Source organism: Salvelinus sp. IW2-2015, unplaced genomic scaffold, assembly GCF_002910315.2.
Source record: "Salvelinus sp. IW2-2015 unplaced genomic scaffold, ASM291031v2 Un_scaffold1853, whole genome shotgun sequence".
In the NCBI taxonomy this organism is placed as follows: Eukaryota; Metazoa; Chordata; class Actinopteri; order Salmoniformes; family Salmonidae; genus Salvelinus; species Salvelinus sp. IW2-2015.
Genome location: NW_019943218.1, coordinates 222,611 through 234,706, shown reverse-complemented (window position 1 = coordinate 234,706; position 12,096 = coordinate 222,611). Strand labels below are relative to the sequence as shown.

General features: G+C 43.5%; 1 pseudogene; it reads right to left on the bottom strand.

Moving 5' to 3' along the window:
• Window positions 1–1,485, bottom strand: part of LOC112072199 (hedgehog-interacting protein-like) — a 20,365-nt pseudogene extending 18,880 nt beyond the window's left edge.
• Between the last annotated feature and the right edge of the window lie 10,611 nt (window positions 1,486–12,096).

The following is a 12,096-nucleotide window of genomic DNA, read 5'->3' as shown; positions in this document are numbered from 1 at the left end:
TGGGATCTTTAATGACCTCAGAGAGTCAGGACACCCGTTTATCGTCCCATCCGAAAGACGGCACCCTACACAGAGCAGTGTCCCCAATCACTGCCCTGGGGCATTGGGATCTTTGTTTAGACCAGAGGAAAGAGTGCCTCCTACTGGCCCTCCAACACCACTTCCAGCAGCACCTGGTCTCCCATCCAGGGACTGACCAGGACCAACCCTGCTTAGCTTCAGAAGCAAGCCAGCAGTGGTATGCAGGGTGGTATGCTGCTGGCAATTATAAAAAATGACGCCAACAAGACAACAAACGAGAAAACAACCGTGAAGCTAAAGGCTATAGTGCCAACAAAACAAAGACCACTTCCCACAAAGACAGGTGGGAAAAAGGGCTACCTAAGTATGGTTCTCAATCAGAGACAACGATAGACAGCTGTCCCTGATTGAGAACCCTACCCGGCCAAAACATAGAAATACAAATAACAGAACAAAGAATACCCACCCCAACTCACACCCTGACTAAACCAGATAGAGACATAAAAAGGATCTCTAAGGTCAGGGCTTGACAGCCATTTGAATTGAATTTAATTGAGAGAAAGAAAACATCTAAGAATGGGACCTCACTTGCAGTCCTCGTCCTTGCTGAGGTTGGTGTTGATCATGCACTGCTTCTCGTTGGGTGAGCCTGACGTTCCGCCTCGAGCCTAAAACATGGGGAAAAGGGGACAAAGTCAACATTTCGAAACATCTACAAATGTTATGTTTTACACAATATTGTATCATGTTTGATGAGTTACTGACCTGATTGTCCACAGGCTCAATGTGCTGTTGTCTCCAAGGTTACTGACCTGATTGTCCACAGGCTCAATGTGCTGTTGTCTCCAGGGTTACTGACCTGATTGTCCACAGGCTCAATGTGCTGTTGTCTCCAGGGTTACTGACCTGATTGTCCACAGGCTCAATGTCTGTTGTCTCCAGGGTTACTGACCTGATTGTCCACAGGCTCAATGTGCTGTTGTCTCCAGAACCAGATACATTGGCACAGGGCCTAAGAAGCGATGTACACCTGTTGGACTGGAAAACAAAGAGACATTTGGTCAATGATGGGTCTTTTTCAATGCTGTATCACCATCTTTATCTGGACAGAAAATGTATTGTTTATCATAACCCACCTTGGACAAAGTGGTCCCTCAACACCCCATTTTAAGTCAGGAGAACCATCTCTAAATCTTCCTCTTCTATCACAGTGGATGAGTCTGGATCCTCCTCTTCTGTCATGGTGGATGAGTCTGGATCCTTCTCTTCTGTCATGGTGGATGAGTCTGGATCCTCCTCTTCTGTCATGGTGGATGAGTCTGGATCCACCTCTTCTGTCACGGTGGATGAGTCTGGATCCTCCTCTTCTGTCACGGTGGATGAGTCTGGATCCTCCTCATCTTTCCGGTTTACCCAATCAACAGTCTGGATCTTTCCGGTTTCCCAATCAACAGTCTTGATCATTCCGGTTTTCCCCAATCAACAGTCCTGATCTTCCGGTTTCCAATCAACAGTCCTGACTTTCCGGTTTCCCAATCAACCAGTCTGGATCTTTCCGGTTTCCCATCAACGGTCTGCATCTTTCCGGTTTCCCAATCAACAGTCTGGAATCTTTCCGGTTTCCCAAGATCAAACAGTCGGATCTTTCCGGTTTCCCAATCAACAGTACTTCTCTGGCTGAAGGGGTCTTTGAGGTTACCAAGCACAGAAAGGTCTGGCCCGCAGCACATTACTATAACAACGCAGAATAAGTGGCATGAATCTCAGGATTTTGAAATCGTTTAGTTCGAGGATTTGCCCTCTCACACATGGTGATGAATGTATCGCACTCTTCTGTGAACTACCGTGCGCAGGAATGCGAGGAAAGTCACAGTGACTCCTGCAGGCATTCAAGCTCGTGCTATCAAGAAGTCTGCCAAAAAATCACGCCTCCAGGCGCTGAAGAGCTTCTCAGACACCAAAACTTCTAGACAATGGCACAGATCCTGGATTACAGATCACTGCCCGTGTGTTATCAGTATCCTGGATGACAGATCACTGCCAGTGGGTTATCATTATCCTGATACAGATCACTGCAGTGGTTATCATTTCCTGGATACAGATCACAGCAGAATTGTTTATCATTATCCTGGATACAGATCACTGCATATCCTGATCACAGAGTTACCTACAAGTTGAAGTCGAAGTTGTACATACCACTTAGTTGGAGTTCATTAAAAAAACTTGTTTTTCAACCACTCCACAAATTTTCTTGTTAACAAACTATTAGTTTGGGCAGTCGGTTTAGGACAATATACTTTGTGCATAGGCACAAGTAATTTTTCCAACAATTGTTTACAGCAAGATTATTTCACTTATAAATTCACTGTATCACAATTCCAGTGGGCAGAAGTACAACAACTAAGTTGACTGCTGCCTTTAAACAGATTGAAAAATTCCCCGAAAATTATGTCATGGGCATTAGAAGTTTTCTGTAGGCTAATTGACATTCATCTGGGAGTCAATTGTTAGGTGTACCTGTGATGTATTTCAAGGCCTACCTTCAAACTCAGTGCCTCTTTGCTTGACATCATTGGAAAATCAAAAGAAATCAGGCCAAGACCTTCGAATTCTTTTTGTTAGACCTCCACAAGTCTGGATTCATCTTGAAGTACCACGTTCATCGGTACCAAACAATAGTACGCAAGTATAAAACACCATGGGATTCACGCAGCGTCATACCGCTCAGGAAGGAGACGCGTTCTGTCTCCTAGAGATGAACATTACTTTGGTGCGAAAAGTGCAAATCAAACCCAGAACAATAGCAAAAAGACCTTGTGCAATGCTGGAGGAAAACAGGTACAAAAGTATCTATACCCACAGTTAAACGTTCCTATAGCGACATAACCTGAAAGGGCCGCTCAGCAAGAAGAAGCCACAGCTCCAAAACCGCCATAAAAAAAAGCCAGACTACAAGGTTTACAAACTGCCACACGGGAACAAAGATTGTTACTTTTTAGATAAATGTGCCTCTGTCTGATGAACACAAAAACTTAGACTGTTTGGCCATAATGACCATCGTTATCTTTGGAGGAAAAAGGGGGAGGGCAAGCCGAAAGAACACCATCCCAAACCGTGGAAGCACGGAAGTGGCAGCATCATTGTGGGGGTGCTTGATGCTGCAGAGGGACTGGTGACCCCAGACCCAAGCATACTTCCAAAGTTGTGGCAAAATGGCTTAAGGACAACAAAGTCAAGGGGTATGGGAGTGGCCATCACAAAGCCCTGACCTCAGCCATAGAGATTGTGGCAGAACGGAAAAAAAGTGGTGCGAAGCAAGGAGGCCTACAAACCTGACTCGTTACACCCAGCTCTGGCAGGAGGGAAAGGCCAAAATTCACCAACTTATTGGGAAGGGCTACCGAAACGTTTGACCCAAGGTTAAACATTAAAGGCAATGCTTACCAAAATACTAATTGAGTGTATGTAAACTTCTGACCCACTGGAATGTGATGAAAGGAATTAAGAGCCTGAAAATAAATCAGGCTCTCTACTATTATTACTGACATTTCACATTCTTAAAATAAAGTGGTGATGCTAAACAGACGTGAGGACATGGATATTTTACTCGGATTAAATGTCAGGAATTGTGAAAAACTGAGTTTTAAATATATTTGCTATATTTATGTAAATTCTGACTTCAAACTGTATCTGTCACGAATTCGTCTTTACGTGACAATGAGTGGACCAAGGCCGCAGCGGTGAGAGAAATACCATCTTCCTTTTAATTTTACGAAGACGTAACACGAAACGAAACACTCTTACAAACTAACAAAACAATAAACAACCGTGAAGCTATAAACGAAAGTTGCACACACCAAGCTACTAACGTTCAACATACACATTACCCACGAAATACCCAATGGACTATGGCTTGCCTAAATGATAGTCTCAATCAGAGACAAATGAACAACAGCTGCCTCTAATTGAAACCAAATCTAGGCAGCCATGACCTTAACAAACACCTATACATTGACATTGCCCCATAAACACACAAACCCCTAACAATACAAAAAACACATACATTCCCCATGTCACCCCCTGACCTAACTAAAAATAATACAGAAAACAAAAATAACTAAGCCAGGGCCGTGACAGTACCTATTTAGAACACAGAGGGTTTTCGTTTAAGGAAGCTCTTTTAATGCAAATCAGTTGAGTGTGGTTTACGCAGGCAAGCAGTTAAAATCATAATTTTTGGAAACAAATTTCACTCGCCCGACGCTGAACTATGATTTGAATAATGTGGGCCTATTGAGCAAGTGGAGAGACGAAACCTGCTGGGTGTAACCCTGAGATAGCAAGCTGTCATGGTCAAAACATATAGACTCAATGTGGTTCAAAGGGAAGAGTCGGTCCTGATAGGCGTTGCTTTGCCTTCTTGGACATCTCAGTCGACAGACAGGTCCTTACCAGGACAGGTCCAGTTTTGTCGCACCTGGACTACTGCTGACCCCAGCTGTGTGTCAAAATGTGTAGGCAAAGAAGGAACATAGGTGAATTGCAGTTGGTCCAGAACAAAGCAGCACGTAGCGCCCTTAGATGTAAACGCGGGAGGGTGAATTCAAGAACATGCATGTCAATCTTCCTGTGAGGAGAAGGAGGACTACTTTGGTCTTGTGATGGGTTGATGTACCTAACTGTCTGATTCAAGCAGTTTGGCACAGTTCGGACACTCATCCGTATACAACACAAGACATTCAACAGAGGTCTTTCACGTCCCCAGGTCCAGAACAGAGGCTGGAAACCACAACAGTATAAAGAGTTATTAGGTTATGTAAATTTATGCATCTAGCTTTCCTCGTGCTCTCCTCTTCTTTTCAATGTTCTGAAAACACTCGGGACTGAACAAAGGTGGTGGCGTTTCCTCCAGAGCAAGCCATTGAGTCAACATGGGCCAGCATCCATGTTAGGAAAGGCGTTTACAGACAGGTGGACTAACAAATAGCAGAACATATCTAATCAGGAAAAAAACTATGTCTGCACCCCTCTGTAAAAATCGTTAAGCCGTCTCGACTGTGAGGCTACGGGTCCGTGTTTTATAGCGCGTAGGTCTCAGATTTTCACTTTAGCACATAGCTATAGTCGACAGTTACTGATGGGTTATTAGCAATTGTGTGGTCGGGTCCGGGAGCGTGAACAACAGACTGACCTGCGCACCACTACAAGGTGAGGGTGTCTAATAACTCTCCCCATAGGACTGACTACTGAATCCGTTCAGCTCACCGACTCCTCGCAGCGCGACAAAACGTCTTCAATTTGGACACCAAGGCGTGTTCCGTATAGCCTCTTCCCGGGAGATCCTCCTCTTTCCTGATTGACGTCGCGGAAGCTACCGTTCTGGGAGCGAGGGTTTGTCGAAGAAACGCGAGGAGGTTGTCAACAACACTGGGTTTCTACACTGGCCCCAGCTAATTTACAGAGAACCAACAATGGCAGATACAAGTAAGTGTAACTATAACCTATACCATTGACCAACCAAACAGTACACGCACGAGGGAGTCACAAACTTATACCAGTTCGCACAGACCGCTTAGCAAATGTTTAACCACAATGGTAGCTGTCGTGTGAGCAGCTAAACGTTAGTGCCAAACAAATGCTAGCTGCTAGGTTATCTAGCTAGTTCAATAGGAGCTAACTTAACTAGGTAGTTAGAGCAGTGCGGCTAGATAGTTGTTGTCATTTAGCTAGCCAGACAAGTTAGTGTTTCAACTAGAGGACATAGTAGCCAACTATCTATATGTTTCGCTGAAGTGAAGAGTTTTTTCGAGGCGAAACGGGTCCATTTTAGGAGACGTCGCGAACTTAACTAGTATTGCGTATCGTTAACATCACCAGGTTTCCATCCAACCTTTTTTATGCCGAGAGTGAACTGCATGTCGGATAAAAAAGTCATGACAGGCCCTGAGGAAACTATTTTTTCCCCCGGTAAACTTTCCAAATGTCGACACAAACAAAAATAGGTTAAAAAAGATTAGATCTTTTTTAGTATCGGCCTAAAATGAATTATGCGAGAACATTTCGTAATTACTTGGGAAAACGCTTTTATGCCGCAAATATTGACACCGACCGTCATAGCTAAGCTAAAACTTGAGTCACAGACATGTTGTGTGGATCGGTGTAAACGTGTAGTTACAGATTAAAGCTACAGATTAAATAAATGATGTCGAAGTAGTTACAGGATTAGGCTACAGATTAAATAAATGATATGTAGTAGTTACAGATTAGGGCTACAATTAAAATAAATATTAGTAGTTTTTACAGATTAGGCTAACAGATTAAATAAATGATGTTAGTAGTTGACAGATGAGGCTACAGATTAAATTAAATTATGTAAGTAGTTACAGATTAGGCTACAGATTAAATAAATTATGATGAAACTTCAAGGGTGGTGAAAAGTGATTGAGTGGGCTTCTTTCCAATAAAATATTGAGGGTTATTTATTCTTGGTGACATGATCACGATGCATGGCTGGCCATTTTTGAAAAAGGAAAATAAATATCGCTTCTATTGTCCATAATCCCATATGCCAGAGTAAAGCTATACATGTTGCCCCCTACCAACAGCATTGCAGATACGTAGCAATAAGGAACCGGGGGGGGTGGTAATGGGCCAATATACCACGGCTAGCTAAGGGCTGGTCAGAAGCACAATGTGCCTGGACACAGCCCTTAGCGCCGTATATGGCCATATACCACAACCGCCCGAGGTGCCTTATTGCAATATAAACTGGTTACAAACTTAATGAAAACGTTAAATAAATTTTTTTGGGGAATTATCTTTGTATACGGTCTGATATGGCCCCTAGTGTTGTCGCCACCTGGCTACTTGCAGATCGTGGCTGGTCAGTGCCACAAGAGGGGACTTAGGAAAGTCATAATTGGCCCAGAACAGGCAGCACGGCTGGCCTGTTAACATTTAATAATATGCATTGTCCATCTATTCCTGGGCTGAAAGTGCTAAGGAGAGATGGACTTCATCACCTACTTGTATTTATGAGAGTATTGACATGTTGAATGCACCCAAAGCTGTTCTGTTTGAAACTGCCTTGGCAAAACAGCTCAGACCACCCATGAGTTACCCCACAAACATTGCCACCAGAGGTCTCTTCACAGTCCCCAAGTCCAGAACAGAACTATGGGAGGCGCACAGGACTACATAGCCATGACTACATGGGAACTCTAATTCCACATCAAGTAATTCATGCCAACAGGTAAAATGGAATTTAAAAAAAACAATAAAAACACCACCTCATGCTTTACAGCAGGGACTGTCTGAAGCACAACACAAAACCACCATTAATTAACATACTGACTATACACACACGTACACATGTATGTAGTGGTATAGATATTGTGGTCGTAGAGGCCTGAGGGAACACACTAAATATGGTTGTGCAATCTGTTCTTTAATGTATTGTAGTGTTTTGAAGATGTGAAACTGAAAGAATGATGTGTAAGCTAATGGAATAATAAATACCAATGATGTCACGGCTGTCAGGATTCGGTTAATAATTCCCTTTTATAAACTGGGGTGGTTCCCAGCCTGAATGATGATTGGCTGACAGCTGTTGGTAAATGAGGATCGATACCGTGGTATTGACAGAACATAATTTTTTTTTTTTATGTTTCTCCGTAATTATGTTTGTAACCAGTTTATAAAAGCAAAAAAAAGCACATTGGGGGTTTGTTAGCCAATAGAGCGTGCAGGCCGACGGGGGTGTGGTATATACCCAAATTACCACGGGCTAAGGGCTGTGTCCAGCACTCAGCATTGTGCGTTAAAGAACAGCCTTAGCCGTGGATATTGGGCATTAAATACTGGATCTGTGCACTCTATTAAGAATAATGTGTTTCGGTGTCAGTATGGACTTATTCTGTCGGACCAAACCTCAAATGCAAATAGCGACCGGAACCGGTGGTCAGAGGAAGGTGTGAGCTCTCACGGGTCCCGTGTGGCCTCAGTTGGTAGAGCATGGCGCTTGCAACGCCAGGGGTTGTGGGTTCAATTCCCACGGGAGGGACCAGATGAATTGTATGAACTGTCCAATGATGTAGAAGTCGCTCTGGATAAGAGCGTCTGGCCTAAATGACTTAAATGTAAATGTTCACTGTTGTTGTTGTAAAGTGGGCAGAGGGGGGAAGGGGCTTGATGTGCGGGGGGGGTGGTTGGGCAGGGGGAGGGGCTTGCTTGGTGTAAATAGGAAGGCGCACAGAAGGAGACGAGACTAATTAGCTAGCTTGCACGGGCAGATTGTTCATCTGTAATTCCCTTCCCATAACGCTCTTTTTGCCGAGAGATCATGTTATCAAAACTTGTCAACAACATACTGTGATGATGTTTCCTATATAGGAAGAGCTCACAACTTATTTGTGGATTTATGCCTCTGGTCCATTATAGTAAAGGGAAACAAAAAGCTATTGGGCGATAACGTCTGCAGACCTAACTTAAAACAGTTACACGTTGAGTTAATACAAATCCCGGCTTCGTGTCCTTGTCTCTCTTGAAGACACCGAAACCTTCAATCAGGGTGGAGGAGAACCAGAAGATGGAAAGTACCATTCAAACTGAAAGTGATCGTCACGGTAAGGACGTTTGGAGCGGAGAATAACTGAAGATGCTGGTGATTATGTAGCTAGTTTACATAGCTAGTTGGTTTTCATACGGTGAAGTATTATTTTTTTATTTTTTTTATATAGATCAGTTTGAGCCCACAATTTTGGAAACGTTTAATTGGAAATCTATTCATTCTTTTCCCACCTCAGGACAACAGTGAAATTCACTTCCAAAGTGAAAATGACCACCCATCTGCAACAGAAAGCGGAAGGGACAACTCCTTAATCTAGGCAGAGACACCAGGGTAAGGTAATCACATCTCATCCAATGTCATTAAAGGTTTTCTGGGCGGTCTTGGTGAGCAAACTAGTTTGTTTTTTGTGGTTTGTTGTTGAGTGTGTCTCAAATGGCAACCCTATGCCCTATGTAGTGCACTACTTTTTACCAGGCACCATAGGGATACTATTAGGGAATAGGGAAGGCATTTGGGACACACGATGTGTTACCTTACCCGACGCCTGTGTGTTCCTTACCCCACGCTGTAGTGTTTCACTCAGCGTTCCTTTCCTCCTCTCTGTAGGTGTTCATATGAGGACCTCTACGGTTCGATTTGAGGACAAAGAATCTCAGACAACCACACTCCCAAAAGAGGTAGCTATGCTTTCTTGTCGTTCTGTCTGACCCGTAGCCACTCGTTCTTCTGAACCCGTAGCCACATCGTTCTGTCTGATCCTATCCTTGCAGGAACCTTGTGGTTTGGGTCTCAATCCTCCTCGGGTTTAAAGGAAAGATTCACCCATTTATTAAATGTTGTTCATCTCTGAGTGATGTGCTATCGATTCCCCAGGGCATTTCATGTGTTCTTGGTGTAATCTTATTCTTCCAGACAGGCAGAAATACAGCCGCGATGGGTTGAAATCTGCCACCAAATTTGCCCAATACTGATTATTTCCATCCATTAATTGGTATTTGGCGCATTCACATCAAGCTCTTCACTCAGAATGCGGCAAAGATCAGAATGGTCTGCGCCTTGTAAACACAGGCCATGTTGCCTCCCATTACTTAACGTCTCTGTCCTCCCTCTCTCTTGTAGCGGGGGGATGGAAGACCAGGACGTCATCGAAGTCGATCAGGAACAGACTGGAGACTTCCGGAATAATTAGTCTACCGGATTTAATTTTTTAATGATAATATTGTATTTTATTTTGTACAATTACTTGAGTGATTTGTTTTGGCTTTGTGGCTGTTCCTCTCATGAGGAAATCATCTGCCAGAGATAGAAATAACTCTGATACATCTCTGTTCTCTATCGTCACCTGGTCCCTGTCTGTTCATGTGTGCTGTTTTTGCCAAACTTGCGTGACAACAGTTGGCACAAACAGGACTGGCACTTGGGCTGTATCTGTTGTTGTGCGTTTAAAACTCTCTTGAAGGCGTGACGCATGACTGATAGAAAGTTGCAAAGACAGCACAAACAGGGTCTGAATGTAGTTCAGATAGGAGTTGCTGATCGAGGGATCAGTTTTGCCTTTTAAGTTTTTTATTTTTTATTTTTATTTAACTAGGCAAGTCAGTTAAGAACAAATTCTTATGCCAATGACGGTTCTACTGGGAACCAGTGGGTGTAACTGTCTTGTTCAGGGGCAGAACGACAGATTTTTATTTTTACCATGTCAGCTCGAGGATTCGATCCCGCGTTACTGACCCAATGCTCTAACCACTAGGCTACCTGTTCGCGCCCCCCCCATTGACTACAGAACAAGAGGACCTTGATTCCTAGATCAGCACTCCTCCTGCTTTATGGTTACGGCCGGAAACAAGGCTTACTATGATCCAGCCATGTGCGTCCACCAGAAGACTCATTGAGGTTGGATAGCATAAAACACAATGTTGTCTTCAGACCCCCCACTAGCTGCAGTTTTGGTTGATTGGCATCCGGTCCCCATTTATAGCTTTCGACAGTATATATTTTATTAGCTATAAAATCCCATACCATTTATTTGAAGATCCAGTAACTGCCAAAGTAAAAAGGAAACACGAACATAGTGTCCTGAATAGGTGTTGGGGCACCCACGAACCAGACGGCTTCAACGCTCCTCGACATAGATCTACAAGTGTGCTGGAACTCTATTGGAGAGATTCCATTAGAATTCCATCAGGTTGTTTTTTTTTGTTGGACGGGTGGGTGGAAAACGTTCTCAAGGCGGCCGCTCCAGAATGTCCCGTAGTGTTCAGTTGGCGTTTGAAGATCTGTGCTGTGACTGAGATGGTCGTGTAATGGGTTTTTATCGTTTTAAGACTTAATACTCAAACCATTCCAATGACCTCCTTGCCCTGTGGTGGGAGGGGCATTGCACAGGTAGCCAAAATAATGGCCTATGCGGCAGTATTATTTTCTTTACATGACCCTAAGGCATGATGGGATGTTAACTTGAGTAATTAAAACTCAGGAACCACACCTGTGTTGGAAGCATCTACTGTTCAATATACTTGTATATTACTCAGCGTTGTGTTTTTTGGCAGTTAACCTGTAGCTAGCATGCCACTGTTATTTCTGACGATTATGTCTCGGTGTTATCCAAGGCGTGTACTTTACAGATGGGGGGTGAATTTTTTTTGGTAAAATTTTTAACCCGGGGGGGAACGGGCCCAAAATAATGTCTCCTCCTCGGTGGCATTCAATTACCGCTTGTCCCGCAGTGCTTAAGTAACACACCAGGGGTATTTAATTAACCATCCAAGTTCCCATTCACTGCCCGTCTCTTTCTGTAAGAACTTGTAAAATACCTTACTAAATTGGCGCTATTCCAAATCTTGCCATCGTTCCAAGTTCAGCTTTACAGCGTTGATTTGAACTATAAAGACAAACGTTCACCTTTATCGGAGACTTTCATTCCCGGTAAACGCCGCCGGGTCGTCGGTTCAAAACGGAGAGACTTCTTTTACATTCCGCACGGAATCTCCTTTAAACTTTCACAGATTGAAGAGAGCTTCTAATGCCCATAGTACATCATTCGTACTCTGAAAACTGTATAGTACTCTGATAGTACTGATTACTGTACATTGATCTGAACGTATAGACTCTATAGGACTGATTACTGCCTACATTGATTACGTTAAAGGCCCAGTACAGTCAAAAAAAACTGATATTCCTTGTTTGTATATATTTCCCACACTGAGTTTGAGTCCATATTTTGGAAAATAATGATAATGCCTTTTAGTGTAAGAGCTGATTGGATAATGCCAGCCTGTTTCTGTATTTAGGTGGATTGGAGTTTAGGACCTAGTAAATGAGTTAATAGGACCTGAAAATGAGAGTTCCAAACCTCCCTTGCCTAATAACAGCTAGGTTCCCTCCCCCACTCAGAACCTCTCTGCCAAATAAACAGCTAGGGTCCCGCCCACTCAGACCTCTCTGCCAATAACAGCGTGGAGGTTCCCTCCCCACTCAGAACCTCTCTGGCCAATAAAACAGCTAAG